Here is an 8,155-nt window from a genome sequence, read left to right as displayed (position 1 = left end):
CCCACATGAATATGCCCAACTGATTTTTAACAAAGGTATGAAAAAATGCAGTGGAGGAGGCTCGGCGCCTGTAGATCAGTGGTTAAGGTGCCAGCCACATACACCAGAGCTAGTGGGTTCGAATCCAGCCCAGGCCTGCCAAACAACAATGACAACTACAACCAAAATATAGCCAGGCATTGTGGCAGGTGCCTGTAGTCCCAGCTGCTTGGGAGGCCGAGGCAAGAGAATTGCCTAAGCCCAAGAGCTGGAGGTTGCTGTGATCTGCGACGCCACAGCACTGTACCTAGGGCAATGAAGTGAGACTCTGTCTCTAAAAAAAAAAAAGAGTAGATATGGCGATTTATAGTTTCACTTAACAGGAAATGATATAACACTAAAGCAAGTTTCTTAAGGTTACTTGAAAATTTTACCCTGGTCACGTGAACTGTTAAGATATACTGACATGAAAGAAAAACTACTGTTGATTTTTCCAGTTCTGTACAAATAGTCTAGCCCAGGCAATCTGTGGGAATGAACTTCATTCTATTTCTTGTTGGTTTGCACTAGTATTTATTTTGAAGACAAGTAAGATTAAAGAAAGGGGAAGCAACACTTAAATCAAAAGTGAGTTATACATAATTTGACAATATAAACCAAGAGCCATAAAAATATCTATATTATCATGTAAAAATTCAATTGGGGAAATATAGCCTAAGAAAATAATTTGGAATATGGGCTTGGAGCCCAGTGAGTAGGGCTCCATACACAGTGAGTAGGGCTCCATACACAAACCCTGGCCACATATACAGGGGCTTGCAGGTTTGAGCCTGGCCCGGGCCTGCTAAAACAACAATGACAACTATAACCAAAAATAGCCGGGTATTGTGGCGAGTGCCTATAGTTCCACCTGCTTGGGAGGCTGAGGCAAGAGAATTGCCTAAGCCCAAGAGTTTGAGGTTGCTGTGAGCTGTGACGTCACAGCACTCTACCGAGGGCAACATAGTGAGACTCTGTCTCAAAAAAAACCTAATAATAATAATTTAGAATATGTTTTCTTTTTGTTTGTTTGTTTGTTTGAGACAAAGTCTTACTGTGTTGCCCATTGGTAGAGTGCCATGATGTCATAGCTCACACTCTTGGGTTTAAGCCATTCTCTTGCCTCAGCCTCTCAAGTAGCTGGGACTATAGGTGCCTGCCACAATGCCTGGCTATTTTTTGGTTGTAGTTATCGTGGTTTGGCAGGTCCGGGCTGGATTGGAACCCACCAGCTCTGCTGTATGTGGCTGGCACCCTAGCCGCTGAGGTACAGGTGCCGAGCCAATAATTTAGAATATAAAAAAACAACATACTGGCTCGGCACCTGTGGCTCAAGTGGCTAAGGTGCCAGCCATATACACCAGAGCTGGCGGGTTTGAATACAGCCTGGGCCTGCTAAACAACAATGACAACTACAACCAAAAAATAGCCAGGGATGTGGTGGGCACCTGTAGTTCCAGCTACTTGGGAGGCTGAGGCAAGAGAATCGCTTAAGCCCAGGAGTTGGAGGTTGCTGTGAGCTGTGACGCCACAGCTTTCTACCCAGGGAGACAGCTTGAGGCTCTGTCTCAAAACAGAAAAAAAGAAAAAAAAAGAAAAAAGCAATATACACTTATTCATTTATTCATTGCTAAGTCATTGTTAAGAAAAAAACTGCAAGAACTTTTGATGGCTTTTAATAAGGATTAATTATCAAATTTCTATTCAATAAACTATTGTGCAGCTTTATTTATTTGTTTATTTTTATACTGTGCAGCTTTAAAAATTATGATTATAAAGATTATGACAACTTGGAAAATGCTTTAAAAAAACAGCTAAAGATTACATCACCCAAATGGGAAAGATGGAAAGGAAATATATCAAATGTTAACAGCTGTGTTTGGGTAACGGCATGATGAGTAGTTCTTTTCTTGCTTTTAAATCATGATTATTTTAATCAGTTTTCAATTTTATAAATTGGAAAACCAATTAACACATTCAAAAAGCCATAAACTTAAAGCCAAAATGAATGAAATGGGGTTACTTTGAAGTTAGCTTTCCTGAACATAGCTTCATGAGGGATTTCACATGGGACAAAATCCCCAACAGTTCCTGCAATTTGTAGGGGGATTGCGTTTATTCTGAGAGTGATGGGATGGTCATAAAAACAGTGGAATAAAAGCACAAGAAACGAGATCCTCCCACCCACAGCTGCCAGTAATTCAACCTGGGGCTTCAGGAACTGATTTTCTGTCTATTCAAAGAGTGCTTGGGTCTGGCGAGTGCCCCCCCAGGACCATTGTGATGGTGATGACCTGGTTGGCTCACCGTCTCCCAAGAGGACTGGGCACTTACTGGCCACCCCCAGGCAGCTGTCTGGCTTGGGGTTGCTGGTCATCAGAGACTGACAGTCTGTGCAGTGTCAACCCAGAGGTGAACAGTCCCCCTTTTGAACATATACCCACGAGGTAACAGCCCCTCAATAGGGTATAGTTTCTAATCCAAACAACCATTCATCGTTTCCAGGGTTAAAAGGCCAGAAAAGCAATTTTTTGTGTGCCCTCTCTCTCTATTTTGATACTGTACTTGTCTGTATTTTACAAGAGCAAGTTTACTTCACTGACCACTTGAAAACACCCCAGAACTGTGTCCTCAGCCACTCAAGGCCAAATCCAACATAGCCCTTCCTGAGCACAGAGAAGGATGGGAAAGGATGGGAGTGTAGAGGGTGTCAGTTATTTATTGTGGCACTTAGCAGTAAATCATAGAAACATGAACTGCTTGGAACAAATTAGTATTTTGTACTGTACTATTAATTAGTGATGTGCATGTATTTTAAGAGAAAATGCTACCATATATGATAGTTTTATAAAAGTGGTATTTTAAAAACTCTTTGATACCATTCTATTAATGTTCCTTGTCTTGGCAAATAATTTCATCCATATGAATGGGTCTGTGATTCCTAAAAATATTTCTTAAAGGAAATCAATAGAAAAATAGGATGAAATTAGAAAAATGCTCTTCTTTATTATCTCTAAAACATGCAAGTGTTTTTGGTTAAGTCACCAAACATATCTTTTCCACATTCTCTAGTTGTAAAGGCCAAAATGATGGGTCTCAAGATAAAAAACATTAAGACTTCTTAAATCTGTTTCTTCATGCTTGACCTTTAAATTCGTCCTCTGTGGAGCCATCAGTATGAATAGCAAACACTTCTGCTGAGTCACATTGAGACATCTGTCCACTGATAGCAAAGGCATTGAACAGTTAAGAGGAGAGAGCGGATTTTTGTACCTTAAATGACTTTACATCAAATTTCCCAAAGTCAAAAATCTCACAGTAATGACTAGGTAATACATAACATCTAGTCAGTATTTTCAAGCTAGAAGAGGCCTTGGTTGAATAAAATAGGTTCAGATGAGACTGGAGTGAAAACCAGGGCTCTCAAGCCCTGGATCTATCACATTACAGAATATGAATTCTCTCATTTACCTGAACAGTTTTTCAGCTGGTTATGGTGAAGGGGTAAAACGAGCTCTGAACCCCCTCCCATTGATAGGCAGCCTATATTATGGAATATAAGAATTATAGTATTTCAGTGGTTATGAGCTTGAGCTTTAAAATCAAGCTGATCCAGATTGAAATTCTGGCTGTTGCCACCTGTGTGACCTTCAGCAGGTAAATGAATCACTTTGAGTCTCGGTTTTTTCATCTGTAGAGTGGAGGAAAAGCTTACTGTTCATCTAAAATGAAATACTACACATGAACCAATTGATATAATATCTGATGTACCAACAGTGATTGTTAATATCACTCCATATTTCTCATATTTTAATCATGGTACCATAAAATCATTGTAACGAGAAAATGATGGTAAAATAAATTTTATTTGTCTTTGAAAGTAAACATATTGATTTCCTAAACCAAGGGATATAAATATCTCAGGAAATGTCCTTGGTGGATAGTTGAAAATATTTGGAGGGTAGGGAGGTCTAATATATGTTGCCTGTATGACTCAGGAACTATTTCCAGACTAAAGAAACTAAATAACCTTCATTGCAGTGTGAACCATATTTCTCTTCCTCTTTCCCTCCCTCCCTTCTTCCCTTCTTCCCTTCCTTCCTTCCTTTTTTTTTTTTTTTTTATGAGACAGAGTCTCACTATATCACCCTCAGTAGAGTGTGGTGGCATCATAGCTCACAGCAACCTCAGACTCTTGGGCTTAAGCTATTCTCTTGCTTCAGCCTCCCAAGTAGCTGGGACTACAGGCACCCGCCATAATGCTCAGCTATTTTTGGGGTGTAGTTGTCGTTGTTTGGCAGGCCCAGGCTGGGTTCAGACCTGCCAGCTCTGGTGTATGTGGCTGGTGGCCTAGCCGCTGAGCTACAGGTGCTGAGCCTAAACCATATTTCTTTATAAAAACAATGATCATTAACTTTAGGTGCTAGAACCTGTATTTGGATCATTTTTCTCTACATCCTCCTTTTTATTTTTTGTTTTATATAGTTTCAATGTTGAAAATAACTTAAGCTAGCAATGTGCAAATATTAAAGCTAAAAGAATTATTCCTGAAATACAACGTGTAAAAGAATAAGAGTTCCTAGATATAAGCATTGATAAATTTGCATATTTGTGTATGATTATTTTTTAAAATATTTGAGAAATAACAACAACAAAAAAAGCCGAATAAATGTATATTTAGGGGAATCAGTCTCAATAGTTATATACCATATGCCCTATTGGTATGCAGCATATAATATGGAGCACAAGAATTACAGTATGGTTATGAGCTTGTGCTTTAAGGTCAAACTGACCTGGATTGAAATTCTGGATGCAGTCACCTTTGTGACTTTCAACAGGTTAATCAATCTCTTTGAGTCTCAGTTTTTTTCTCTGTAGAATGGGGGAAGATGCTTACTGTATGCCCACTGCGGAGGGTGGGTTTGAACCCAGCCCAGACTTGCTAAACAACAATAACAACAACAACAAAATAGCCGGGCGTTGTGGTGTACACCTGTAGTCCAGCTACTTGGGAGGCTGAGGCAAGATAATCACTAAAGCCCAAGAGTTTGAGGTTGCTGTGAGCTGTGACGCCATGGCACTCTACCAAGGGCAACATAATAAAACTCTGTCTCAAAAAAAAAAAAAAGAAGCTCTTGAGTGTCAGTTTTCTCAACTGTAAAGTGGGGGAAAATGCTTATTGTTTGTCTACAATAAAATATTACACATGAACCACTTTATATAATGTCTGATGTACCAACAGTGATTATTAAGAATGTACCCCATCGTAACGAAGGAGGTGAAGAACCTCTATAAAGAAAACTATGAAATCCTCAGAAAGGAAATAGCAGAGGATATTAACAAATGGCAGAACACACCATGCTCATGGATGGGCAGAATCAACATTGTTAAAATGTCTATACTCCCAAAGCAATCTACCTATTCAATGCCATTCCTATCAAAATAACAACATCATACTTTCAAGATTTGGAAAAAAGGATTCTGCGTTTTGTATGGAACCAGAAAAAACCCCGTATAGCTAAGGCAGTTCTTAGTAATAAAAATAAAGCTGGGGGCATTAGCATACCAGACTTTAGTCTGTACTACAAAGCCATAGTAATCAAGACAGCATGGTACTGGCACAAAAATAGAGACAGAGACACTTGGAATCGAATAGAAAACCAGGAAATGAAACTAACATCTTACAACCACCTAATCTTCGATAAACCAAACAAGAACATACCTTGGGGGAAAGACTCCCTATTCAATAAATGGTGCTGGGAGAACTGGATATCCACATGTAAACGACTGAAACTGGACCCACACCTTTCCCCACTCACAAAAATTGATTCAAGATGGATAAAGGACTTAAATTTAAGGCATGAAACAATAAAAATCCTCAAAGCATAGGAAAAACACTGGAAGATATTGGTCTGGGGAAAGTCTTCATGAAGAAGACTGCCATGGCAATTGCAACAACAACAAAAATAAACAAATGGGACTTCATTAAACTGAAAAGCTTCTGTACAGCTAAGGAGACAACAACCAAAGCAAAGAGACAACCTACACAATGGGAAAGGATATTCGCATATTTTGAATCAGACAAAAGCTTGATAACTAGGATCTATAGAGAACTCAAATTAATCCACATGAAAAAAGCCAACAATTCCATATATCAATGGGTAAGAGACATGAATAGAACCTTTTCTAAAGAAGACAGACGAATGGCTAACAAACATGAAAAAATGTTCATCATCCCTATATATTAGAGAAATGCAAATCAAAACCACCCTGAGATACCATCTAACCCCAGTAAGAATGGCCCACATCACAAAAATCTCAAAACTGCAGATGCTGGCGTGGATGTGGAGAGAAGGGAACACTTTTACACTGCTGGTGGGACTGCAAACTAGTACAACCTTTCTGGAAGGAAGTATGGAGAAACCTCAAAGCACTCAAGCTAGACCTCCCATTTGATCCTGCAATCCCATTACTGGGCATCTACCCAGAAGGAAAAAAATCCTTTTATCATAAGGACACTTGTACTAGACTGTTTATTGCAGCTCAATTTACAATCACCAAAATGTGGAAACAGCCTAAATGCCCACCAACCCAGGAATGGATTAACAAGCTGTGGTATATGTACACCATGGAATACTATTCAGCCATTAAAAAAATGGAGACTTTACATCCTTCGTATTAACCTGGATGGAAGTGGAAGACATTATTCTTAGTAAAGCATCACAAGAATGGAGAAGCATAAATCCTATGTACTCAATTTTGATATGAGGACAATTAATGACAATGAAGGTTATTGGGGGGGAGGAAAAGCAGAGAGAGGGAAGAAGGGAGGGGGGCAGGGCCTTGGTCTGTGTCACACCTTCTGGGGGCAAGACATGATTGCAAGAGGGACTTTACCTAACAAATGCAATCAGTGTAACCTGGCTTATTGTACCATCAATGAATCCCCAACAATAAAAAAAAAAAAAGAATGCACCCCATATTTTTTGTATTTTAAACATAGTAAGCATAAAATCATTGTAACCATAAAATAATGGTAAAAATATTTTAAATTTGTCTTGGATAAAGAAATAAACATTGATTTACAAAAGCCAAGTGAAATGTCTTTGAAAATGTCGTGGGTGGATAGTTGAAAATATTTAAAGAATAGGGAGTTATAATGTACTTTCCCCGTTATGACTCAGGAACTATTTTCAAACTAAAGAAACTTAGTAACTTACCTTGCAGTTTGAACCACATTACTTCAGTGACAACAATGAGAATCAATTTTAGTCCATAGAACGCATGTTTTGGTCATTTTTTTCTATAACCTCCAGTTTTTTTCATTTTATATACTTTAAATGTGGCAAATAACTTGAGGTAGCACTATGTAAATATTAATGCTAAAAGTAGTATTTCTGAAAAATGTGATGTAGAAGCATTTTAGTTCCTATGTCTGAGTATCGATCAATGGTACGTTTGTATACCTGCATGAAATTATTTTTTAAATATTCAAGAAAACAACAATAACAAAAAGGGTAAAGTGTACTTTGGGGACTCACTTTTAATAGGTGCATGCCAGTGAGGTGAGGGATTCAGAGACTGTAATGATATGATCTCTGAACAAGAATTTTAGTGTAAGAAATTTAGTATTTTGGTGGTTATGAAGTTGAGATTGAGCTTTAAAGTCAAAATGATCCAGATTGATTGAAATCCTGGCTTCAATCTCCTGTGTGACACTCAACAGGTTAATAATTCTCTGCGAGTCTCACTTTTTTTCTTCTGTAAAATGGGGAAAATAGCTACTGTTTGTCTAAAATGAAATATGACACATGACCCAATTTATACAATGTCTGATGCGCCAACAGTGATTATTAAGTGTGCACACCGTGTTTCTCATATTTTATCATAGTAACCATAAAATGATGGTAAAAATAAATTAAATTTGTCTTTCAGATACTTGACATGAGGATAAAGAAATTAAACATATTAATTTCATAAACAAAGGGAAATGTCTCAGGAAATGTTCTTGGTGGATAGCTGAACGTATGTGGAGAATAAGACACGTTATCTCCATGACACAGAATCTATTTCCAAATTAAGGAAACTAACTTTCATTGCAGTTGGAACCACATTATTTTAGTAAAAACAATGAGAA

This window comes from Nycticebus coucang, chromosome 13, assembly GCF_027406575.1.
Source record: "Nycticebus coucang isolate mNycCou1 chromosome 13, mNycCou1.pri, whole genome shotgun sequence".
NCBI classification, from domain to species: Eukaryota; Metazoa; Chordata; class Mammalia; order Primates; family Lorisidae; genus Nycticebus; species Nycticebus coucang.
This window is presented reverse-complemented; position numbering follows the sequence as displayed.